Raw genomic sequence first — 27,852 nt, forward strand, 5'->3', positions numbered from 1 at the left:
ACAGCCGGGCATGCATATGAATCATTCTATATTATAGAATGATTCATATGCATGCCCGGCTGTCCGTCCATTACCCCCAGGAATTTCTTTTTTACCCTATGTGGGGTAATTTACCCCTGTTCCCTGACCACTGCTCTACATGGTATACAATAAAGTCCATCGATGTGATATATCTTTAACGGGTTAGGCAGCGAAAGCCAAGAAAGTGATCGGACGTCCGTTTTTTTCATTGTCTTGCTTCACTAAAATCGTCACTGCTCGCCTCCCTGTTGTCATACATTAATGTGTCATACAACTAAATGTCGAAAATTGTTCTATAGAGTAGTAAAAAACTGCATCAAAATCCGCCCAATGGTACTCGAGATTCGCCCGAACACAGACAGTCGCCTACCAGGGACTTTACTTTATACTCTGTATATATGTGGGGGTACTATCATATGTGCCATTGTGTGCATGCCTTTAATTTACTCAGATGCTCACTGTGGCTGAAACAGCATGCTAATGTAAAGTTCCTGTACTATTTTACACAACTTGCACTACACATCAACTCTACGCTAAGGACCTCATTCAGAGCCGGACGCTATTTGCGCTCGCTCGTTCAGAAAAAAGGGGTGGCTATTCAAATGAACCATTCGCTCTTTGCGGTCTGTTCATGTCTCTAGGTCTGAACGAGCGAACAAAACATGCGGCCGTTTTTTTTTGAAAACTACGCCCCCTGGCCGCTCGCATCCTACGTTATGTCCGCTATTTATTAGATTAATCGAGAACATCGACCAGCGTATGAACTGCTCGCTATTCTTGTGGTTGGTTTTTCCTGCCGCAATCTTGCGAGCAGTTCTGACTAAAAAATAACCCAGTGACGTGGTCAATGACGCTGCTGTATTAATTATGCACACCCTTAAAACGTCCGTTTTGACCTTTAAGCACGCCTGCGTTCTGATCTCCACTCCCCGTTTTCAAGCACCTTCCCCTGTTACCACCCACATACGCCTCCTCCTGTCACTCAAAATAGCAGGCATTCGCTATTTAGCGAACAAACGATTTTCGGCCGCACTGACTGGTTCGCGCATGCGTATTACGATCCGTACGCATGCGCAGTTGGGCAAACATCGCTTGGAACGAACGAGCGGCCGCTTACGAGCGGCTCTGAATCAGGCCCTAAGTGGTTTATTCTAAATTAATACATTCATTTTGCAGGATGCAGCAACAAAGATTTTTTTTTTCACCATATTATAATATAATTGTACCTCCTTTTCTGGCAGTGCCGACTTTACCAAGACACACTCCCCTCAGAAAAGATTGCGTTCAGCTGCCAGCTCTGCATCCTAGATGTATTTTCCTCACCTTTGTCTACCACAGTTTTCCCAATGACACATTGCAGGAATGATTGCAACAAATGTATATATTACGCCTAGGAAACATGTTTAATGATTCGACCTGGATTCCTGTCGAAAGTTAGGACTACGGTATGTCTGCAGAGGCTCCAGAATGACCCCTGATTATCGCAGTGTCCATAATGCCCACATAACTGCTCAACACTAAAACTTTTTGGAAAGCGAAAATGCAGCACATTTTAATGAAAGCTCTGTCAGCAATTTGGCAAGAAGATTAAGAGGGGAGGTGACAGAGAGCAAATTAAATACTAAAAAGCTCTTGCAAAAAAAAAAAAGCCAATAAGCAAAATGAAATGGAGAAGCACTTTGAGGAAAAAAAGGGATAAAATGTGGGTGTTTGAGATACTGACTTCAAACGTTGCTAGAGAGAGGTTTAAAGTTTGTAACTTGGTGTTGCAGGCTTCATCATTTTCCACCTTCCACCGCTTTTCATTTTGAGACTGTCTGTGAATGAAATAGAGCATTGGCGAGAATCCATTTGAACTATGGATGGGCGTCTGTTTGCACTACAGAGTGCCGCTAGGCATCATGGGAGCGGACGTTGGACAACGCTACAGAGCTTAATGCTGGCCCACCACTGCCATAAAGGGACGCACATTGGAGTGCAATGCAGTGAAATGAAACAGCTTTTAGTTTTAAACCTGCAGGTGTTATAAACCAGCTGGAGCAGAATGAATTAACATAAAATCTGTGTTCTCGTGCGCAATTCACACTTTCTGCAGAGCAGGGTTTAATTTACTCTTTGACTGCTGTGAAACTATTGTGTTCTGTCTAGTATTGTGGCAAATGCAAAGCAGCAAACTTGCTTCATCTTCTATGTAAGACTTTTCCTTTGCCAAGAAAGGTGTTGTAAAAATTTTTCCAATTACGTTATAGCTATTATATCTGCTCCGTGTACCGTGTCCACACATCTCTGCAAATTCCCACATCTAGATTTTAAATGCGAAAAGGCATCTCCACAACTGTACTGTGATGTAGTATCTGCGATCTGGAATCGTTATTAAATGCAATATTATTATAATTTTGGGGCTTCATTTGCCTCAACAGAACCTACCTCGGTGCCTTAACAAAAGAAAGTTGTCTTGTTCCCAAGCTCACTACAGCAGAATGTCACTGACAACACAATTTTTTCCTGAGCGCATTGGGACTTGTAGTTCCCCAGTAGATGTAGAAGTTTGCTAGGTGTCGTAATCTGCCCTGTCCCAAATTGGCAGGGGTGTAGTCCAAATGTCACTATTTAACATGTCAGCATGTGCAGAATGTCGATATGTTCACCACGCTGGAACCACCGTCCCAGGTAAGTCACTGCTAGACCACTATGGATGTTTTGTAGGCATTCTAATCATGTCGACATTTCGTCACTATCAACATGAATGACGACCTGGTCAGTGTTGACATAGCAAGCATGTGGAGGTGCGACATGATGAATGTCATGATGAATGTCAGTAAAACATTGGCTTCCCTTGTAAACCCCAAACTCAAGAGGAGAAGAGTATGGTCAATGCCACCACCTCCAGCAGATCTGGTAGAGCTCTAAGCACTAAACTGGGGGCTGTTGATTTGCCATGATCCCACAATGCTCCATCTTGTGCATTGGGGGCGATTTAAATGACCCCAGTATCACGTAGCACCAAGTGGAACCAGGAAGCTAACGATTAATATTTTATTTCCAGACCAACACCAGGTGGTAATGGGTAGGGTGACCGAGATCAGACCAGAGGCTATTTTATTATGCCCACTCCCTGATAGATAGCAACAACGTTCCTGGGTCCCTCATTCAGCAGGGCAACCTGCAATAAAACAAGTCAGCACTAGTCTAAACTGGGAGCTAACATTTCATTAATTGCTTTAAACCTTACATTCATTCAATTTGTGGTGAATCTGTCAATTTACGCTAATCTGGATACAGTGCAAGTCCCTGACTCACAGATAGTTATTTTGGGACTTTACCATTTTTTCACACCTCATACTGTAACATCTTTTTTTGCATGGCAGCTTCACGCAAAAAGGATTGTAGGGTACTGAGGGCTTAGAATCTGTACCTTTCCTGCAATAGAGGCAGTGTAGGTTTGCAAGATGTTGCATGGTGGGACTCACGGCAAGGCTCAGTCATATCGGCCCCTGGTCTCTTGGCTTTTTTTCTCAGATTAGCGTCCTTGTTGAACAGCTATAGCACGCAGATCCAATGGTGTTGTACAGGGTACGTGTTCAGTACTTTGTGCTTTAATCTCATTAGCAGTGCGAAAAAGATGCAAATTCAGTAAAGTATTTATTTAATGGTACAGTATGAGCGTGCCATAGGGGCACGGGTAGGCAGTGCTACACTGGATCTTACATGTTTGTTTGTTCACGCAGGACATGGCATGTATTGATGAAGCCATGGGAACCCATCCCACTTACAGTATATTCTCCATGATCAGTCACTGAATCACTTCTAGTTCTTTAATATATATAGTCCAGTGGTTCCCAAACACAGTCCTCAAGGCTCCCCAACCGTTCAGGTTTTAGAGATATCTATGGATGGTTAAGGCACAAGTTGCATTTGCTCAACCATGGATATCTCTAAAACCTGAACTGTTGAGGAGCCTTGAGGACCGCGTTTGGGAACCTCTGATATATTCTGTAGCCTCACAACACAGATATTACCATAAAAACCAAAAGCAGCTTCATGAGTTCATAATATACAACCAGATCACTCCAAGTTTATATTGTCTCATGCCAAGGTCATACATGCACCACTGTGTTTGACTAGCAAAGTTCTGCTCCCCCTTACAGCCTGATGCTGGGTACACATTAAACGATGTGTACCTAGCGCAATCTCGTTCGCGAAGGGACCCGGTGGGGGTCCTGGCATCGGCAAGTGTATACACACTTGTCAATGCTGGCAGTGACGGTGGGGCCATGCTGCTTTCGGCAGCATGTCCCCCGATGACGATAGCGCCCGTCGGACCTGCATGCAGGTCCGACAGGCGATGTTGCTGACGATGCATGAGAGCGCGCATTGTCAGCGACATAGTCGGCATACACTGGCCGATGTGGATCATATGTCGTGTGTTCCCGGTCTAAGGCGCTAGCACAGTAGCCGATGGTTTCAAATAATTTTCAAGGGCAATTTGCTGATAGCAGAAGCATCTCGGCACATCCATCACAGTACTGTCTAGGCAGACTATGGTGTCCTACAAACGCTAACAAGATATTTTTACTGACTTCGGTTTTAATGTAATTTTAATATTTTAAATAACATGCAAGAAATATTAACTCCTATAGCCTTGGGAATAGGAATAGATAGCAGCATTGGATTTGTGTGCAGGAGAAGAGGAATTGTGCTGCTCACTTAGTAAATTCTGAAAAACAGGGAGAATTTCCAAAGATAAATCTTCAAAACCTGGGATTGTCTCCTTATATCAGGTAGAGTAGGCAGTTATGCCCGAGGGCATTAATATAATTCACCATTGCAAAGAGGCTGCAATTCCAGCCTGGACAAGTCACAAGGGATCTGATCCTATTAATTTCTGTAGCCCCAGTGGAGAGTGATGACATTAATAAACCCCTTACGATCACATGCAATTCACATGCACAAAGTGTGTCTACTGTACGCGACAAATGGTTTACTATTCTTTATGTACAAGTTATTTACAAGGGATACAATAACAGGATTTGTTATTTGATGTCGACATTCAGCATGTCGATACCGATGAAAGGTCAACAAGGCCAGAATGTCGACCATGTCTTTTTGTCTACTCCTGAACCTAACGCTAACCCTAACCACTAACCCTAAACATAAACCTAAACCTCATGTCAACATTTTCATTGTGTCAACACTTATGACATATACATTTTAATCCAGTCAACATAATAAATGTCGACATTCTGGTGTTGACATAGTGGTCATCGACAATATTCCTGCATACCCGACAGCAGAAAATTCCGACAGCGGCAGGTAAGTCATCTAACCCTCTCCTCTCCCCTCTAACCCTCCCTTAGGGGTGCCTAACCCTAAACCCTTGGGGTAGTGCTTAACCCTAGCCTCCCCCCATGGGGTGCCTAACCCTAACTCCCCTTACCCCTTACCACTCCCTAAACCTAACCCACCCGGAGGGTTGCCTAACCCTAACCCTCCCAAAAAAAACTAACGCTAACCCCGCTAACTACCCTAAACCTAACTCCCCTCCCCCCGCGGCTAACAGGATGGGTGCCCTGGACTTACCTCGTTCGGGCACGCGTCGTCCTGGATTCCGGCATCGGGATTATGATTGGCATCGGTATTTCGACGCCTATCATAAATCCTTTGCCGGATTCTGCAGTCGGGATTGTGACCGGATAACTACATCCCATATATTGTACATTCTTATTTATGGTTTTATATATATATATATATATATATATATATATAAAAATTTCTAAATGTTTGTGTGTGTGTGTGTGTGTGTGTGTGTGTGTGTGTGTGTGTGTGTGTGTGTGTGTGTGTGTGTGTGTGTGTGTGTGTGTGTGTGTGTTTTGTATATGAATACATGCAACTTTCAGCTTTCACCCCGTTCAGACTGGATTTTTTCGCTGAATGTTTCAGCATTTGTGGAATGAATCACTAATGAGAATCCCAAATGAAATAGAACAAAAGCTCAGATGAGGGGCACGGGCCAAGAATCCGCACGGCGCAGCCTAAGAACTGCCCTTATTATTACAGGGAAGAATTGAAGGGTCCTGACCCTCGGTACGCGTGCTCGCCTGTTTAGCATATTAACAAGTCATTTCACTTCATTTATGAAACGGTGCCTCAGCCAGAGGTTAAATCTGTGAACCAATCAAGTACTGTCATGTAACGCTATTGCACGAGGTTTTCATTTAAAGACATGTCTGGGCAGTTTGTTCTGCAGACCGGAGGCCAGCACAGGCGGAAATGGCAAGTGCCTGTGATATTACAGTAGCATAGAAATGTCCAGGATGAAAGTATTTCTTTTTTTTTGCCTGTTTCGGTAAAGCGCAATGAATTTACTCACGGCATCTCAATTCCATGCAAAGTATCCCAATGACACTATAACGTGGCCTCTTTCAATAAATAGTTATAGATGTCCGGCATATTTATAGGAGCGAGTTTGAAAAAGTGAGTTCTTATTATAAAGCTTGCATATATTACGTGAATGCGCGAGGCTCAATTAGAAATGCCGGTATGCAGTCGGGAAGCCAGCGGACCTATTCCCGACTGCTTAATCCCGGCGAGGGTTAAATGACAGGCGTCTAAATCTAGATGCCTGTCATTTTACTGACGCCGGGAGACTGGCGCCTGGCATCCCGGTCCCACATCGTTTACACCTCCACGTACCTGTCTCACATCATGTACACCTTCACGTACCTGTCCCACATCATTTACACCTCATACCTGTCCCACATCATTTACACCTCCACATACCTGTCCCACATCATTTACACCTCCACATACCTGTCCCACATCATTTACACCTCACCATACCTGTCCCACATCATTTACAGCTCCACATACCCGCCCCACATCATTTACAAATCCACATACCTGTCCCACATCATTTACACCTCCACATACCTGCCCACATCATTCACACCTCCACGTACCTGTCCCACACCATTCACACCTCCAAATACCTGTCCCACATCATTTACACCTCCACATACCTGTCCTACAGCATTTACACCTCCACATACCTGTCCCACATCATTTACACCTCCACATACCTGTCCCATATCATTTACACCTCCACGTATCTGTCCCACATTATCTAGACCTCCACGTAGTTGTGCCACATCATTAACACCTCACAATACCTGTCCCACATCTTTTACACCTCGACATACCTGTCCTACATCATTTACACCTCCACATACCTGTCCTACATCATTTACACCTCCACATTCCTGTCCTGCATCATTTACACCTCCACATACCTGTCCTTACATCATTTACACCTCCACATACCTGTCCCACATCATTTACACCTCCACATACCTGTCTCGCATCATTTACACATCCAAATACATGTCTCACATCATTTACACAACCACGTACCTGTTCCACATCATTTACACCTCCACATACCAGCCCACATCATTTACACCTCCACGTACCTGTCCCACACCACTCACACCTCCACATACCTGTCCCACATCATTTACACCTCCACATACCTGTCCTACATCATTTACACCTCCAAATACCTGTCCCACATCATTTACACCTACACATACCTGTCCCATATAATTTACACCTCCACGTAGTTGTGCCACATCATTAACACCTCACAATACCTGTCCCACATCTTTTACACCTCAACATACCTGTCCCACATCATTTACACCTCCACATACCTGTCCTACATCATTTACACCTCCACATACCTGTCCTACATCATTTACACCTCCACATTCCTGTCCTGCATTATTTACACCTCCACATACCTGTCCTTACATCATTTACACCTCCACATACCTGTCCCACATCATTTACACCTCCACATACCTGTCTCGCATCATTTCCACATCCAAATACATGTCTCACATCATTTACACAACCACGTACCTGTTCCACATCATTTACACCTCCACATACCTGCCCACATCATTTACACCTCCACGTACCTGTCCCACACCATTCACACCTCCAAATACCTGTCCCACATCATTTACACCTCCACATACCTGTCCTACATCATTTACACTGCCACATACCTGTCCCAACTCATTTACACCTCCACATACCTGTCCATATAATTTACACCTCCACGTATCTGTCCCACATTATCTACACCTCCACATAGTTGTCCCACATCATCTACACCTCCACGTATCTGTCCCACATCATTTACACCTCCACGTACCTGTCTCACATCATTTACACCTTCACATACCTGTCCCACATCATTTACACCTCCACGTACCTGTCTCACATCATTTACACCTTCACATACCTGTCCCACATAATTTACACCTCCACATACCTGTCCCACATCATTTACACCTTCACATACCTGTCCCACATCATTTACACCTTCACATACCTGTCCCACATCATTTACACCTCCACGTACCTGTCTCACATCATTTACACCTTCACATACCTGTCCCACATCATTTACACCTCCACGTACCTATCTCACATGATTTACACCTTCACATACCTGTCCCACATCATTTACACCTTCACATACCTGTCCCACATCATTTACACCTCCACGTACCTGTCTCACATCATTTACACCTTCACATACCTGTCTCACATCATTTACACCTTCACATACCTGTCCCACATCATTTACACCTCCACATACCTGTCCTACATCATTTACACCTTCACATACCTGTCCCACATCATTTACACCTTCACATACCTGTCCCACATCATTTACACCTCCACGTATCTGTCTCACATCATTTACACCTTCACGTACCTGTCCCACATCATTTACACCTCCACATACCTGTCCCACATCATTTACGCCTCCACATACCTGTCCCACATTATTTACACCTCTATATACTCGTCCCACAACATTTAACCCATTACTGAATTTTTTTATGAAATTCACTTGAAAACTGGCATTTCTTTATTGGCCAAATTCTGCTAATCGAATCCATCCAAGCGCATGATAATTCGTTGGGAGAGGTGTATCAGAGGTTTTGCACCGTGTCCCATCATTTTTACCTTAAAATAAAGACTGTCCCTACCATTTTACCTGCTGAGGGAAGTGCTAACAAAAAAATTGTGAATTTCCTTTGAAAAATCAATGCAGGTTTGGATATGGATTGCAAAGGTAATTCGCAATGCGACTCACACCTAATTGAATAGACTCCTTAGTGTCAGTCTGCTATTGTTCTGGAACCCCAGCTGTCAGGGTGCCATTGTTCTGGGGACCCCAGGAATCAGTCTGCTATTGTTCTAGAACCCCAGGTGTCAGTGTGCTATTGTTCTGGGACCCCAGTGTCAGTGTGCTATTGTTCTGGGACCCCAGTGTCAGTGTACCATTGTTCTGAGACCCCAGGTGACGCTGTGCCATTTTTTCTGGGATCCCAGGTGTCAGTGTGCCATTGTTCTGGGACCCCAAGTGTCAGTGCGCCATTGTTCGGAGACCCCAGGTGTCAGTGTACCATGTCTTCTGGGATCCCAGGTGTCAGTGTACTATTGTTCTAAGACCTCAGGTGTCAGTGTACCATTATTCTGGGATCCCAAGTGTCAGTGTACCATTGTACTGAGACCTCAGGTGTCAGATACCATTGTTGTGAGACCTCAGGTGTCAGTGTACCATTGTACTGAGACCTCAGATGTCAGTGTACCATTGTTGTGAGACCTCAGGTGTCAGTGTACCATTGTACTGAGACCTCAGATGTCAGTGTACCATTGTTGGGAGACCTCAGGTGTTCGTGTACCATCAGGTGTCAGTGTACCATTGTTGTGAGACCTCAGGTGTCAGTGTACCATTGTACTGAGACCTCAAATGTCAGTGTACCATTGTTGGGAGACCTCAGGTGTTCGTGTACCATCAGGTGTCAGTGTACCATTGTTGTGAGACCTCAGGTGTCAGTATACCATTGTTGTGAGACCTCAGGTGTCAGTGTACCATTGTACAGAGACCTCAGGTGTCAGTGTACCATTGTTGTGAGACCTCAGGTGTTCGTGTACCATCAGGTGTCAGTGTACCATTGTTGTGAGACCTCAGGTGTCAGTGTACCATCAGGTGTCAGTGTACCATTTTTGTGAGACCTCAGGTGTCAGTGTACCATTGTTCTGGGACCCCAGGAGTCAGTGTAACATTCTGTAGAAATTGGGACCCATGACACGGTACATTATCCCACTGGAATATTCCATTGTTGTGGGGGTACATGAAGTTCATGAAGGGCTGCAAATAGTCATCAAGCAATGCAACGTAGTGGTTACCGGTCAATGACGCGTCCAGGTGGACCATTGGACCCAGCCCACGTCACATGAACACACCCCTCATCATTATGGGACCATCACCAGCCTGCACGATGCCTGGTTGACAACTGGGGTCCATAGCCTCATGGCGTTTGCACCACATCTGAACAATATCATCAGCCCGAAATAACTGGAACCCTGACTCATCGGACCACGCCACATGTCACAAGTCCTCCATGGTCCATGTGTGAATAAAGGTGGGTATACAGTACACCTATAGAAATAGTTGGTAAGGGCGAAATATGAGTGAGAGGATAGAAAATAATCAAATGGTAAATGGGAATATAAGTGAAAAACAGCACCACCAACCAAAATTAATAATGAAAAACGAATGTCGTAATGATGAAAATACATTGGTGTGGAGAACAGCCCTGGGCTGTCCTTGGGTAGGGGACCTCATTTTTTGTGGGGTCCCCCCTTCCCTAGGGATTCCAACCCTGGGCTGACCAGTAAATGTACCTCTTGGAGTCCAGGCTCCTAGGATGTTGGAGGATATTAGAAGGTGTGATGAAGTCCAGTGTGAACAAAACTCATAGGGACCGCATACACCGCTGGTAACCTCCTTATCTTGTAACCCCCTCTTAAGTGCTGGACACCCCTGCGAACTGCGTTTATCCTTCTGTGGACATGCATTTGTTAACAATTATCGGGAACACTTGAAAATATTCTCCATATCCTAGGATCAAATGGGTTTTCTTAAAGACAAGCTGCCACCCTAACATCATAAGGGATGTTCTTGATATTATTCTGCATACTGTAATTTTGAAAAAGACTTAAATGCTTTCATGGAAGGTCAGGCTGAGGGCAGGCAGCCACTCTAACACAGGAAACATATATACGCTTGTTTCCAAGTGTACGGGCTGGCGCAAGTGGTGGTGACGATGGCGAGTAACAAACCAAAGGCACAGATAGGGGACCGGTGAAGATGCGCATTGATTTCCACACGCGCAATGTGAGAGCATCTAATGCTCGTTTGCGTTCAACTCTCTACATCACTTGGACCTAGGGGCTAAGGGTCTTGTGTCATCACAATCCTGTAGAGCTGTGGAAAAGTACCTGGGAATAACTGTGTATAGCAGAAACATGAATTGATTTAGATTTTTAAGTACACAATTAGTTGTTCTTCATTGTCCTGCTTACATAATGGCTGAGAACGGATCTTACTGTATTTATAAGCACTTGCAGAAACTGGCGCAAATGCTGCCCATATGCCAATAATTCCCCAAGGAGCATTCTGATGCATTGTGTTCCTCCGAGCAGCAGCTGAGGTTGTGGAGTCCCGGCTGTCCTGGGAACGCACGCCATACGCCATACACCTTAGCACAAGGGCTCTTCAGCTGTTTGTAGGAATACATCTCCTAATGTGCTCTGCCAGCTGTGTTCCGGTCCTGCTATGTTCTACGCAATTCTATGTCCTTAAATATGTAGGTTAGATGCATCATGCAAAAAAATTACTGATTTTTTTATAAGTGTCTGCTATCTTTAGTTCCGTGATGGTCTAGCCAGTGCTACGGAAACGGGTCATTTAGTAGGGACAGCAAGGAAATTGCCTAATATTCAGAGAACTGTGCAACGGAAAATATATTTTGATTTGGAAAGTTTGAAAATGTTACCAGAAAAGACCTGTGTTTTATGGGTGTTTTATTGTGTGTTACAGTTAAGCACTAGTCTCCTTCCCCCATACTACAGTATAATGAGAAGCTATAAATGATTGCTTACTGTACAATCATTTATACTAAAGGTACTATTTACAATAATATACATGCAGAAAGTGTAAGTATGTACTGATGTTTATCTGATGAAGGATGCACATATACTGTCATTTCACTGAATGACTCTGTGACACCGGATATGGGATGTTTATTGAGTTTCTGGTCAAAACCCAGATAAGTGGGTCAGTGGCAGGCTGGGCCGGGGGGCAGGGTGCCTTGTGCCCCCCGGGCCGCAGCGTCATGCGGGCCGTGGGCAGTCTGTGTCACTGTGACACAGACTGCACCGCGTGTGTAGCGCTGACCGGATGGAGTGCGGTCAGCGCTACACAAGTGACAAACACACAGCCGCCGGCTCTGGCAGCTGTGTGTTTGTTTTGATCAGCAGCCAATGACAGTCTGTCAGACTCCCATTAGCTGCTGCTGCGCCCACTGCAGTAGCCGTTCCATCTTCTGGCTCCCGCAGTGGGCAATGGGAGAGGCGTCATGACGTCATATGACGTCTCTCCCATAATGCAGAGCGGCCCGGCCCGGGAAGGACAGACGGAGGAGCGGATGGCGACGGCGGGAGCGGGGATTCAGGTAAGTGTTTTTTTTTGTTTTTTTTTACTACGTGTGTCTATTGGGGGGGAGGCTGGCACTACAAGGGGGAGACCACTACTGGGGGCACCACAAGGGGGGAACCACTACTGGAGGCACTGCAAGGGGGGGACTACTACTAATGGGGGCAATACAAGGGGGGACTACTACTACAGGGGGCACTACAAGGGGGGGGACTACTGGTGGTACTACAAAGGGGGAACCACTACTGGACTGGGGGCACTACAAGAGGGAGGGACTACTACTGGGGGCACTACAAGAGGGAGACCTCTACTAGGGGTACTACAAGGGGGAGATGGGGGCACTACAGGGGGGAGGGCACTACAAGGGGGGACCACTACTGGGGACTACAACTGGGGGGACTACTACTGGGGGCACTACAAGTGGAGGGACTACTACTGGGGGCACTACAAGGGGAGGGGACAACTACTAGGGGCACTGCATAGGGGGGATCACTACTGGGGTCACTACTGGAGGCCTGCATAAGGGGGTCCTCTCCTGGGGCACAGGGGGGCACTGCATATGGGCACCACGATGGGGCTGTTCCTAATCTTTATTTTTACTTTACATTAATCCCATATGGACCCGCCTCCTCCCTGGAACACTTGAGGGGGGGGCAAGCGCCGTAGCACGCACGTTCTTCGGGCACCCTGGCTACACGCTACCCCTCTGCCAGGGCCGCCTGCATGCATTTGCCCCCCAGGCTAAAAGTTGCCAGCCAGCCCCTGAAGTGGATGGTGTAACCTTTACCACCATGTCATTTTGGTATGCAGTCGGGAAGCCAGCGGACCTAATCCCGACAGCCGGCTTCCCGGCTGCTTTATCCCGGCGAGGGATAAATGGCAGGCGTCTAAATCTAGACGCCTGTCATTTTACAGACGCCGGGAGACCGGTGCCTGGGGTCCCAATCGAAGGGATGCCGGGCGCCGGGTGCGGACAGCCGCGGGGGGGGTTAGGTTTAGGGCCCCCGGGGGTGACTTAGGGTTAGGCACCCCCCCGGGAGGTTAGGGTTAGGCTAGGGGGAGGGAGGGTTAGGCACCCCTGGGGGGGACTTAGGGTTAGGCACCCCCCCGGAGGTTAGGTTTCGGCTAGGGGAAGGAGAGGTTAGGGTTAGGCACCACCCCGGGTGACTTAGGTTTAGGTGGCGAGGAAGGGGGGGTTAGGTTTAGGCACTTAGAGGGAGGATTAGGGTTAGGCACTGGGGGGAAGGTTAGGGTTAGGCACCCTAAAGGGAGGGTTATGGTTAGGGGGTTAGAAATAGGTTAGTGAATACTTACCTTCAACGATCGGGATTTCCTCCTCTGCCGGGATGCCGCCGTCGGGATTCCAACCGCCGGGCAGGGGTCCGGCGGTAAATCATACCGATTCCGTTATTTTAAGTAATTGAGTGCACAGTGGGAGGCTTCTGGTTAGATTAGCCCAATGGTAAACCAAAACTGTTTAGGCATATGCAGTTATTTGTGAACCAAAGAATAATGAAAAATGTATTTAAATCCTAAATGTAAACACCCCATTGTTTTCTGTGCCCCAAACTACACCCTGATGGCAACCTTTATTATGAAATATTAATTTTGGCTATATAAAAAGAGAACACATTGTTGTATTATTGTGTTTGTATTGTACAGATGTGTCCCATACTTACCTACCTTTAATAATCTCTTCCCGGGAGAAGCCCGGGTAAGAGAAGCAGCAGGGGGCCGATGGGGGCGGGGCCTAACGATTCCCGCCATTAAACCCCGCCCCCTCACGGAAAAACTGCCGCTATTGGGTAAAATTTACATAGGGGGCGGGGCCAAATGCTGTGATTCATGCAGAATCACATCTTAAGCCCCGCCCCCTTCATGGAGACCCGCGATCGCCGCGGGTATCCTCCTCATTCTGCCCACTTCACTAGGAAAAATCGGGAGCCTCCCGCGAAAACCGTGAGGGTAGGCATGTATGATGTGTCCTCATACATGTAGCCTCATTATGCCATTCAGCGCGTCTTGCCTGGCATGATTGAGACGCCAGGTCCTGTGCTACTCCGCTAGCATCGGTCGTCTTTTTTGCCGAAATTGCGTCCAGCAGACTGTGTCGATTTATTTGATATGTGACACTTGTATATCTGGGGCCACCGGAGTCTGAACCACAACGGAACTTGGAATGAAAAAGATTCAGCCGCTACATTCGTATACAGATTCAGAGACTCAGTCGCACATAGATATGCAAGTGTTGCTTATCCAATTAATCAGCACAGTCTGCTTGTGCATCCTAGTCACATCACATTGAGACTTAGTTCAGACTTGCCTACCCTCCCGGTTTGGTCGGGAGCCACCCGAATATCGGGTGCCGCTCCCAACCCCCGGGAAAGGCAGGCAAGCCTCCCAGCTGCCGCCTGCCACCCCTTCTACCTCATAGAAAGCCCCACAGCAGGGGGGGGGGGGGCAGTGATGTGATTTGCGCCAAATCGTGTCATCGTGGCCCCGCCCCCTGCTTCACAATGCCAATGCCTCGTAAATACCCGGCCACGCCCCCTGCTGCACGCAGACATTCAGCTCCCTCCCGGAAGGAGGGAGCTGAATGTCGGCAGGTATGACTTAGGTGAGAGTTTTTAGAAGTGAGTATTGGAAGAGATGCTGCCCATAGCAACCAATCAGATTCTACTTAACTAGCACCTTCTAGAAGATAATAGCTAGAATCTGATTGGTTGCTATGGGCAACGTATCTTCTAAGGTTCGTATTCAATTTGAGGCGAAATGTCCGAATCGTTGATAATTTATCGCCGATGACGTCAATTTTTGCCTACTTCAATTATCGCTGGTGCGAAAAGTCAATGTAAAAAAATGGGGATAAATATTCGCCCAGCCTTTAGCTGGCTAAAAAAGTGCAGAATTGGGGTTAGGGGTGCAGGCTTAAAAAAAATAGCCTGCACATTTGGGAATGCCCCCTTATAACGATCTGTGTGAAAAAAAGTAAAAAAAAAAATAGGGACACCCCAAAACATTAGTTAAATTTTGGGGTTAAAAAAAAAAATAGGGAACACACTTCTAAATTAGCGGAATGGAGTGCAGAGGGGTTCCCTTGTCTGCGGCAGGTGTTATCTTCATTGCGGGAGTAGTGGTAGGTGCATTTTTGCAGAATGTTTAAAAATCATTTATGGGACTTAAAAATATGCTTGCACCCATTTTCAAGTACCCCAAATTTGATGGGCATAGTTATTTTTGGCCAAAAAAAATTCTAAATGCTCTTCTGCATCACCTTCTTCAAAGCCGCATTTATGCACCTGCAGCGGCTATTTAAAAACCCGACTTTCTTCTGCTTGCAAAAACGGGGGTACCCATAGTGATCCCCCAGGTCTGGACATCTTTAGGGGGGTCCCACAATTATTTCCCCGAAAATTCCCGTATTTTTTCGCCCATTCAAACTTTCGCAGGTTCCCGATTTCGCCGCCTTTGGAATTGAATACGGGGAACAGCGAGTACGCGCGCGATACTTTTCCGCCTGGAAAACAGGCGAAGGAGGCGAAAGTCCAGCATGCGAAAAGTATGGATTTTTTGCCTCAAATTGAAAACGGGCCTAATACTCACTTCTAAAAACTCTCACTTTAGTAAATTTACGCCTTAGATGCATTTTCAGCAAAAAAAAAGATGCAAAAAAGATGCCCAGCACTAGCAGAGTCTCACGGGACCTGGCGCGACAAGAGGGGCTTTTTAGCGCGACAGCAGCAAAAAAGTATAAGGACACATCTGTACTTCCACTACCTTTAAGTGGTTGTGTGTAATACTGTAGCTCTGCTAATTAAACACGCCACATGGCCAGATTGCAGTAACAATATACAGAGGAGTGCCGAGTTACCACGTTACCTGGGTACACACTGATGAGAAAAAACGGCTCTGATTCTAGGAGCAATTATCTGATAAGTGTGCACCCCGTACACACTAAGCTATTGTTGTCTCAGGGCCTGATTCAGAGCCGCTCGCTATGAATCAGGGCCGGGCTTTTTTTTTTTTGGAGCGGCCTCTTGGCTATTGCGAGCGGCCATGATGGTGGTTGCGATGGTCAAGACCATTGCGACCATCGGGCTTGCGACGAGACCCTTGTGGTAGGGTCTCGTTCATCGCAAGCCCCAGAGAGCTTTTGTCTCTAACAGAGCCAGAATCTCTCCACTGACATCACTTGTGATGTCAGTGGGGCCGCCCCCAAACGGCAGGCGTTCTCATTGGAACGCCTCCGTTTGGGCAGCCACCCCCCCGGCCCGCCCACCAAGCGGGGCGAGCTGTCACTCAACATCGAAAACTCGCCCCCTTTGGAGCGAGAACCGAAGCGATGGAGTGCCCGTCGCTAGCCAGGTCTCGCGCATGCGCACGACGGAGACGGCTCTGTCGTGCGCATGCGCTGTAGGCCACCAGCGACCCGGTTGCGAGTGCTCAGCGCTTGCGACCGGGTCTGAATCAGGCCCACAGTGTGTACTATGAGACAGGGAGGTCGGGCAGCTCAATTTTTAAGCAGCTCATAAGATGCGACCTCCCGATCCAACCACTGCAGGAGTGTCTGAAGCCATTTATCAGCTAATACTCCTGCATACACACCTATGCAAATATCGGGCCAATCTGCCGATATCGGGTGATCAGCAGGCCCCCCCCAGTAAACTCCACCACCCCCAGAAAGTCCTCAGTCTGTGCACTGGTTTCACATTGCTAATCACAAGTCTGACTGTCAGTCCTAGGGAAAGGTGTTCTGTCCCCTTGCGATTGTCAATGTGAAGCGACTTTGGCTGCTAGAAAGCCAGCGTTACCTGGTCTCTAAGGGCTGCAGCCGATGCAGTCTCTAGCCGCCAGATTTTCTGCAACAGACGCAACAAGTAATTATGGAGTCTGGGCTGGCGCTGACCTGAGCTGCAGCCCCTTGGACTGAAAATGGTAGGAACTGCCACTGGTAGGAATGGTCGGTAAAGGCAGGTTCCTGGCAATGAGGAACTCCAAGACAAAACTGTAAAACCAACCTCCCCAACAGGGTGGAGAAATAAGCCCATCCTGTCACATGCACATTACCAGATTGTATTTTACACACCTGGAGAACAAAGCAGATGGCAGAAAGTATATGCATCGGGATTGTGTCATTTCTGCTTAAGCAGAGTCTTTAGGAAAATCTGTCCATGTTGTGTGTATAACACTTTGTGCAAAAAAATCAAATGTAATTGTCAGGACTAATTAGCTGTTAGTGTGGTGTCTAGTCTGATTGTGAGTGACTGGGGGCCAGGATATAGTATAAACTCCAACCTAGCGCTGTGCTGTCTGCAGTGACCCTGCACAAGCTGTGATTGCAAATCAATGCAACAGACAGAGAAACGTTAACTAAATTGACAACAATCAGTGACCTACATTTAAAAGCATGATGATAAAACTGACTCCATGTAGTTAGCACTGACTTGTGGCAATTACACTCAGTATGCAGTATATGTACTGGCAGCACTAAGGAGAATGTGAGGCTGCAAGATGTCATACATACTGTACACTAATATATTTCCTATTTTGGATTTGGACAAAAAATACTTCAGTATATCACAGGTGTGGTGGGACTCGTGTGCAGACTCCGAACGGGCCCCATCCTCTCTGTGGCGCAGTAGATTGTGCCAGAGCCCACTGCGCTTGCCCAGGTCTCCGGGAACATGGCGTCCATGTTAAAATGTCTGATCCAGAGAAGACACATGACCCGGAAGCCACTGCTGGAGCCGCCAGGTTACCAGGGAAGATTTGTTGACATCCTAACTTGTACAGACCCCATATTACAGGCACTGTGCAGCGGGGGGCGGAGCTACAATGACGCGATTCAGTGCGAATCACGTCATCAAACCCCCCCCAGCGTACTGCCCGCTTTTGTTTAGGAAGTAGGCAACCACAAGGGGTGCAGGCAGCAAAGAGGGTGGTGCGGGCCAGTGGTAGACTTCCTACTCTTCCGGGTAGCCGGGAGCGCTACCCGATTTTAGGGCCGAAATCAATTAAAGGTGAAAAGCCACCATTCGCCCGTTCCCAAAGTATCTTCGTATTTTCTCCTAGGCAACAACTCCATAGGCAAAAATAGGCAAAAAAGTTTATCCAGCAAAAGGCAGGAGAAAAGAAGTGCAAAATCCATTTTTTGGGGTACAAATGTGGGGACTTGATTGAGAACCCTTTGGACGAGATGGGTATGAAATACCGCTGGACGCATATTCAAATCCCGACGCCGGAAGACCGACAGTGAAGATTCCGACAGGTAAGTATTTTAAGAATTCACTAACCCAACCCCCCCCTCTAACCCTCCCTTGGGGGGAGGTTAGGCACCCCTAAGTGCCTAACCCCCCCTGTAAGTGCCTAAACCTACCCCCCCCTTCCCTGCAATCTAAGTCTCCCAGGGCGGGTGCCTAACCCTAACCCCCCTTACCCTAGCCCAACTCTCCCGGGGGGGTGCCTAACCCTAAGTCCCCCCAGGAGCTCCTAACCATCCCTCCCCCCCACAGCGTACCTTTGTTAGGTATGCCGGGAGTCGGGCTCCTGGCACAGGTAAAATGACAGGCGTCAGGATTTCAACGCCTGTCATTAGACCCCTGCTGGGATTAGACAGTCGGGAAGCCGGCAGTCGGCATTTCGACCGTCGGCTTCCTGCCTGCATCCCCTTTGGACATCCCTCCTAATAACTAATTAGGAATTTTTTTTTTTTTAAAAAGACATGTAATTTTTGGGGCGAAAATGTAAAAAGTGTTGGAAATGGGGAAAAGTAGGGGACCAGGTATTTTGGTGGGCTATAAGGTTTAGACAGGTGTTTTTAGGATTGCAGGAGGCTGCAGCAGGTGATTTATTTAAATCTTCACTTTATAGACACCAAAATATACTAGTACCCATTTACATGTACCCCAAATTTAACTACGGTACTTATGCAAATATGCATATAACAGCCCTTTGACGCAATGTAAGATCCCTAAATACTCTTATTAGGGATATTTATACTCTTGTATATTGATTCCGAGGTTCAAATTTCAGCTTTTTATGGGGTACAGACTGATTTCCCCAAAAATATGCTGACCTTTTCTCTAGATTTGCTTTTCACTACATTCGCCTATCCGCGTTTTTGCATGTTTTGGAAATAGGGAGAAAGGCAGGGACACGCATGGTGAAAACATTGCGTCCAAACAGTCGAACGAGGCAAAATCATTGCGCTTTTCGCCAATCGTGACTTTTCGCCTCTAATTAAATTCGGCCCTAAAGTTCTGTACACACGGAGTGATCAGACAACGATAAAGATATCGTTGTCTGATCGTCCTTCATGAGCTGGATGTTCGATATTGACCATCCAGCACATGCACCAACCCCCAAACAACTACAACGACCCGCGGGTCCCTATAGTAACCGGGCTAACCAGGTCGATATCGATGAGGTTGGCCTGCATGCACAGACGATGGTCAATATCGACCATCCGTGCCCGCGCATTGACCATCGTTTGGGGGTTGGAAGGGCCCAAAAACAGGACGATATGATCGATAACGATATATATCGATATTATCGTCCTGTTATATCTGACCATGTGTACGCACCATTAGTCTGAGCTGCACTTTGTAGTCTGATGTCAAGTGAGAAACCTGAATATTAAAGTTAGTCAAAAGCAGTTTCACAACCTAAAACCAAATGTAATTACACAACAACTCATGAGGGACAGTGACAAGAATAATCAGGAGTTCATTATTTACTTTAATACAATGAGATCAGACTTTGCAGAACTTACACAGGGCTCCCTGAAATATTATGAACAAGCTATCTTGGGAAATATCAAAACGCCTCCGGCTGTAGAAACGTGATGTCTGCAATACAGGCGATAAATACTGTGGGTGTGATGCGTCTCCCCAGAATTGGCCACGGCCCCCCGATCGTACCCGGGAAAACAGAGCACTTGACGACCCTGTTCCTAGCTACCTGCTAGACAACATTCATCGGCTCAATGGTATAACTTTAGTTTTGGAACATTAATCATGGCATCACTGTGGTTCGGTGACATCTAGTATGGCAAACAAGCTCCCCGCGTGGCGATGGAGTGCATGGGGGGAAAAGGGCATGACCACATGGGGAAGGGCATGAGCTTGCAGCACACCCCCCCCCCCGGTTTCATCCCTGGGGGGGTTCCCCCGCACTCTCAGAGATGCCAATCTGCCCCCAAAGACTCCCCCCCCTACACCGCCGGTCCCTTCTCAGCAACCGGGAGCTGGTGTGCTGCACAAATAACATCACAGTGCAGCACCCAGCTCGCGGTTACAGAAGAGGAGCCAGCATTTTGGTGTCACCCGGTGTGGTCCGCACCCCCTGCACCCTCCCTAGTGACACTGATGCATTAATAAACTGCGGTGATAGCGGATCCACGCTGTGTCCGGACAGGCTGGAGGCTGGCTAGCAGCTCCAGGAGCGATGGGCAAGCCCCCAGCGCGACAAGACAAGAGGCGTAACATCCGGTCATGCCCCCAAAATGCCATTCACCGTGGGACGTGGCTTCGCTGACATGAGGCCATGCCCATTGACAAGCGCCTTTGGTGCACAAGGAGACCAGAGAGGAGGGGCTGAAAGGGTGAGTACACGCACTGTGTTCCTCCAACCCCAGTGACGCCATTGGTGGAAGTGTACCCAGACCTGAAATACTGGCGTGCTTAAAGACTTAGGGGCATACTTATTAAACTGATGTTTTCAAAGACTTGTCACCATTTTTATAGATATGTATTATGAGGTTCCCTCTTCTATCATTCGCAAAAGCTGTCCCCATAGCTGTCTGCGGTAAAGGAAACTTTACAAAGAACTTGGCCCAAGTGTAGCTAAAGCCATCTTCATATGGCGTTAGCCCATAGTAGCCAATGGGCTATTGTCATGTAAAAAAAATTTCCCGTCAGCTGATACTGGTGCACGTATGCCAATTAGCCTCGCCAAGTCCATACCCAGATGTAAAGTGATAGACGGGCTCTTATCATGAAGCCTATGTCCTGGAAAAATACATTTTATAAGCCCCATATCATTACCATTTCTTACTGATGCAATATGCAGCTATAAGGAATGATATTTAACGGTAGACAGTCAATTGGTCGACAGGGACAATATGTCGACACACTATAGGTCGCCATGTAATAAGGTCGACATGTACAAATGGTCGACATGGTCAAAATGTCGCCGTGCAGATGGTCTACACAAAAATGGTCAACACATGTTTTGTTTTTTCCTAACCCTTCCTTTAGTGCCTAACGGTAACCCTTCCTCCTGGTGCCTAACCCTAACCGTCGGGGTAGGTGCCTGACCCTAACCATCCCTTCTAGTGCCTAACCTCAGGTAAGTGCCTAACCCTCCTTCCTGGTGCCTAACCATAACAGTTGGGGTAAGTGCCTAACCATTGGGGCAAGTGCCTAACCCTAACCATTGGGGTAAGCGCCTAACCGTAACCATTGGGGTAAGTGCGTAAACCTAACACTCCGGTAAGTGTCTAACCCTGAAAAAAAAAAAATCATGTGTTGACCATTTTCGTGTCAACCTTTTGACCCTGTCGACCCCTCTGAAGAAATCCCTATTGGGAAGAAACGCATTAGCGAAACTTTTATCAATCATTATCTGACCATGACTGTGGATACTACGATTCAGCACTTGTCTCCGCTGAGCTGTACCCGTTTGATTGGACTTGGGGTAGTGCAAACTTAAAGCCAACCATTGTGGCTAAGATGTCACAGGTTGGGATGATACAGGTGCTTTTCCAGTAGGCGCACCATGCGGGGAGATTGACCGGATACCGTTACACAGGGACACCAGACCGGAGAATCGCTGTTTAAGGGCGGACCCTGCCACGAGGTTATCAAGACCTGGTGCTTTTGGGACTCCAGACCTCACTATCCTGTGGCAGTGAGAGACCGCAGGCACAGACAGCTCGGGTAATTATTCCCAGGCAGTACTATTGGCAAGCTATTTACAACAGGTCACAAGCAGGAGAAGCGGTGTTCAAGGGTGGGCCTTGCCGCGAGGTATATAGGACCTAGTGCTTTCAGTGAGTGCCCGGACGTTGTACATGGTTCGCCTCCCCGTTTACTATTGTTATATTTTACGGGACATTAGAGAAGGATATTACACTGTCCATACAGGATGGAGTGTTACATTCTTTCCATACATCCATCCAATTGTGGAGAACTGCTATTAATCCCCAGCCGGACGCGGCTTAAGGGTTATTGCAGGGAATATTTACACAAGCTTCTTAAAGATTGTTGATCGTGACAGATCTATATTATTATTCTGGTGGATTATAATAAGTGCTTTTTTTTATCTTTATTTATGCTTTATTGTATCATTGTATTGTGGTGATTGAGATAGATTAGCTACCTTATTAAAGAGTTAGCTATTTTGCAACATTAATTGACATTGATTGGTTATCATAAATTATTTGGTGTTACACTTCTGAGACACAGTACAATATTTTGATCATCATACGATTGCTTTTTAATTTGTATATGTATATTTTAGGGTGTTGTTATGAGTAAAGAATGTTTGTTATATATTAAATCCATTTTTATATGATTAAACAGATTTAATTATATTGCAATATAGCTGGAATTATTAAATTAATGTACATTTAAGGTGCCCCGCAGCGCTGTTAGTTTTTCTTCTCTGGCGACCATTTGTACATGTCGACCTTCTTACTTGTAGACCTTTAGTGTGTCGACCTTTTGTCCCTGCCGACCTATTGAATATCTAACATCTGGTGTCTATCTAGACATTGTATACCTTTTTACTGTAGATCTTTAGACCGGATCCCCTCCTTCCTATGGGAAGGAGTACCAGGGATGCGAAGAGGAATCCGAGTGGATCCCTCCGCCACCTCCTCACTACCTCCCTGGCGGCTGTGAGCATGCGTAGCCGGGACGATGGAGAGGAGCTAAGTAACGCAGCTACTTCTGTAGCTGTGATACTAACCGGGGGGACAGCTACTGTAGTTTTCGGAGCAGCTGTCCCCGCACCGGAGCAATGATGAATTGCTCTGGTGTCACGTTGCCCCCGCTGCGAGTTGGATACTTAAGTATACCGTTGGCTTCCGATGATAAATAGGCCCCTTAGAGAGATCTTTAAGCTGTAGTACTACTAGGGATAATCCGAAATAAGCCAATCCCATTAGGACAACAGACTTCCAACAGAGCAACTTTCAAATTCTCAAAATTATCATAGAGCTGGAACCTATAAACATTTTTTTTTCCAGATATAAGAAATTAATGTATCCTAATATTTTAAAACAATCGGTCATATAAAGGTCTCCAGCTTGAAAGCAAAACTAATGAAAAACGTGTACACTATAATGCATTGCAGGCACAAATCTAGAGAAAATACTTCATGTCATCCCAAACAGTCAAGCTAATATAAATGCAAACTATAGGAAACATGTGGGATACAGCAAATCATTGTAAGATAAGATGCACACCAGTGGTTCTCTTATAAGTATGAATATGTATACAAGTACAGAGAATCCACAGTGAGTTCACGTGCGGGAGAGAAAAAACAGGATACATACTTTATATTGTAAGGTGGCCAAACACAGTGAGAATGCATCAAATATTCATATCCTCACATGAGAGATTTTATCTAGCCCAGCAAATAATAAAAACCTTGTTATAACTGCTGACATGTCTCCTTAAAAGAGGAGTACACAATTATATGTACAGTCTTTGACCATCCCCCTGGAATGCACAAAATACAGCTGCCAGTCAAGCTCAAATCTTTGTGTCATGTGAACACAGAGGGGGAGGAAGGAGGGGGAGGATTCTACAGTGCACAGAGCAGACAGAGCTCAGAGAGGTAATCCAAAGCCTCTCTGCGTCATGTGACTGCGATTCCCATGGTAGTCCATGACACTATACAGAATTATAAATATTATTACTGTATATACTCGAGTATAAGCCAAGTTTTTCAGCACATTTTTTGTGCTGAAAAAGCACCCCCTCGGCTTATACTCGAGTCATGCCCGCATGGTACGCTGCTGAGTAGCGTACCATGCGGGCCGCGGTGCAGACTGTGTCACTGCGACACAGCCTGCGCCGCGTGTGTAGCGCTGACTGGACGGAGTTCGGTCAGCACTACACACTGCTAAACACACAGCCGCCGGAGCCGGCAGCTATGTGTTTGGTGTAATCAGCAGCCGCTGAGAGTCTGTCAGACTCTCAGCGGCTACTGCTGCTCCCACTGCGGGAGCCATCTTCCGGCTCCCGCAGTGGGTAATGGGAGAGACGTCGTCATGACGACGTCTCTCCCATTATGCAAAGCGGCGGAGGAGCCTGTAGCAGCGTCGGGACCAAGAGTGGGGTTACAGGTAAGTGTTTTTTTTTTTTACATTTCTTTCTACTGGGGGGGCTATTACCGGGGGGTACTACCAGGGGGGATATCGCTACTGGGGGCACTACCAGAGGGGGAGGATTAATAATGGGGGAACTACCAGGGGGGGATGTTGCTACTGGGGGCACTACCAGGGAGGGGGGGAATACTGGGGGCACTACCAGGGGGGATGTTGCTACTGGGGGCACTACCAGGGGGGGTTAATACTGGGGGCACTACCAGGGGGGGATATTGCTACTGGGGGCACTACCAGGGGGGGGATTAATACTGGGGGCACTACCAGGGGGGGATGTTGCTACTGAGGGCACTACCAGGGGGGGATATTGCACTGGGGGCACTACCAGGGGGGGGATTAATATTGGGGGCACTACCAGGGGGGATGTTGCTACTGGGGGCACTACCAGGGGGGGATTAATACTGGGGGCACTACCAGCGGGGGATATTGCTACTGGGGGCACTACCAGGGGGGGTATTACTACTGGGGGCACTACCAGGGGGGGATTACTACTGGGGACACTACCAGGGGGGGATTACTACTGGGGACAGTACCAGAGGGGGGATTACTACCAGTAGCTGCTGCATTTCCCACCCTAGGCTTATACTCGAGTCAATAAGTTTTCCCAGTTTTTTGTGGTAAAATTAGGTACCTCGGCTTATATTCGGGTCGACTTATACGCGAGTATATACGGTAATCTGAATACATAAACCAAGAAAAGATGGTTAACAAGAGGATAATTATTGATACGTGGTGATTTTCTATAAAAGAGAATCAAAAATAAGTTTCACTTACATAATTTTATTCTCCTGACTCTTTAGGGCATGGGTCTTCAACCTTTTGCCCTCCAGCTGCTGTGGAACTACACATCCCAGCATGCACTGCCACCGTTTTAATATAACAGCATACTGAATCTGTGGCAGGGCATCCTGGGATCTGTAGTTCCACAGCAGCTGGAGGGCCAAACGTTGAAGACCTATGCTTTAGGGGAATTTGTTCAATGACAGTGAGAAATAAGAAAATGTTGCAATCAAAGTTTGAGGTCTTCTTATTTTAGAATAGAATTAGTAATGATAAGCAGCTTGATCTAGTACCAGGTACTGACTGAATTACTGGGAACCCAGGCCAAATGTCCTACTTGGCACGCCAAAGATCTTCCTTCTCAGCAAGCTGGATAGCTCTAGGCACGTAGAGAGTGAGATCTTGGCTCTCTTGTAATAGAAGTCCTGTTACATTTAAGGGCTGCAGTGAAATCTGTACAGTTCTTCCTGCCAAATTCTACAACTGGGCCAGTGCGGAAGAAGAGAGAGACTACTAAAAATGTTCTTAAAAACGTCTTTCAGGGAACTACACGATTATTCCAATAAATACAAAAAAAAGTCGTTATATATACTTTATAAGATTTTTCTTGTGCTTTCTTAACAAAGTAAAATTCAGTTGTTCTATATTCTCTTAAAACGGAATAATTAGCTACTTTTTAAATGTAGAATGATGAAGCCGTTGGATAAAGCTGTAAAAAATGACTACATGTGAATTCTATAAGTGACATTTTATAATGACGTTAATTAAGCCCACTCATTCTTTCTCATTAGTATAAGAATAGACAGAAGTTGAGGAAACAAAGCCAGCACAATATTGGAGTACAAAGGAGGACATTACTAAAGACAATTTTAGGCAACTATTACATTCCTCTACTATAGAACACCCTCTGTTACAATGTAGCCATTACTAATAATGTTATGTATACAACGCATTTCTCCCAACAGGGCTCAGAGTACTTTACATTTTCAGATCATCAAACACATGACACAAAATAACCTAAAGTATTAACAGGCTATAGAAAAGAGAGCTAAGTATTTGGGTTGTTGTTGGTTTTTTCCATCTAGAACATATATAGGCATTTATGAAACGCGTTAACAGGTAAGTCTTGAGTATGTTTTTGACAGATTCTAGAATGGAGGCCTCCTGAGTTGAAGCTGCTAAGATAAAAGCTCTATTGCTACATTAGGTAAGGGAGATTCTAGGTACTGCCATCAAAGTAAGCTAGTGGGGTGTAAGGGATCAGAAGCTGCTTCAGGTACTTTGGATCCTGGTTATGTAGGGTGTGGAATGTCAGTAAGCCAATCGTGATATAGATTTGTCATCTTACCAGCAGCCAGTGAAGGGAATAGAGAATGGATGTTATGGGGCTGGTTAGGAAGCCACCTAGCAGCTGCATTTTGTACCAGCTGCAATCAGTGCATTTCTTTTGCTGGTAGACCCAGGTAGAGGGCATTGCAGTAGTCTAATGCCGCACATTATGATATCGTAATCGTACCGTCGTTCCCCATCCCCTGCAGTACCTACACTGAACGATCTGTCATTCAGTGTAGGCACCCTCCATCATTCCCGAACATGGTCAATCTGTCGTTATCGGCAGATTGACCGGCATGTTCGGGTGATGATTGATGTTGCAAACGACCAGCGGGAACGCGCATCGCTGGTCGTTTCCGACATTTGCATGCCCGATTAACGAGCAACTGAACAATAAAGATGTCGTTATCGTTCAATCGCTCTGTTTATTCGGGTAGTGGATACCTGCCTTAAGAGTGATGATACATGTATGACTGAAGGCAAAACTTCTGCGGAAATAACGTGCTTGATTCTGGCTGTTTTCATAAGATGAAAGAATGAAGATTTGATCACGGCTGACACCTGACGTTTAAGTGTCCAACCACAGTCCAGGACAACACCAAGATTCCATATTTTGCAATCCCCAAGACTAAGTGTAGCAGGTTGGCCTTTAGTCTTGCCTTTTGACTGTTAGCTCCTAAGGACTTCTATTTTGCCAGAATTTAGGGGGGTGGGGGTGGGAGCAGAACTGGGCAAATCTAGG

At 46.4% G+C, this 27,852-nt stretch overlaps 1 protein-coding gene across 1 annotated transcript in view; it reads right to left on the reverse strand.

Moving 5' to 3' along the window:
* Window positions 1-27,852, reverse strand: part of ZMAT4 (zinc finger matrin-type 4) — a 577,993-nt gene that overhangs the window by 370,416 nt on the left and 179,725 nt on the right. The window lies entirely within an intron of this gene.

The sequence above is a fragment of the Taudactylus pleione genome, unplaced genomic scaffold, assembly GCF_031769625.1.
Source record: "Taudactylus pleione unplaced genomic scaffold, aTauple2 ptg000502l, whole genome shotgun sequence".
Lineage (NCBI taxonomy): Eukaryota > Metazoa > Chordata > Amphibia > Anura > Myobatrachidae > Taudactylus > Taudactylus pleione.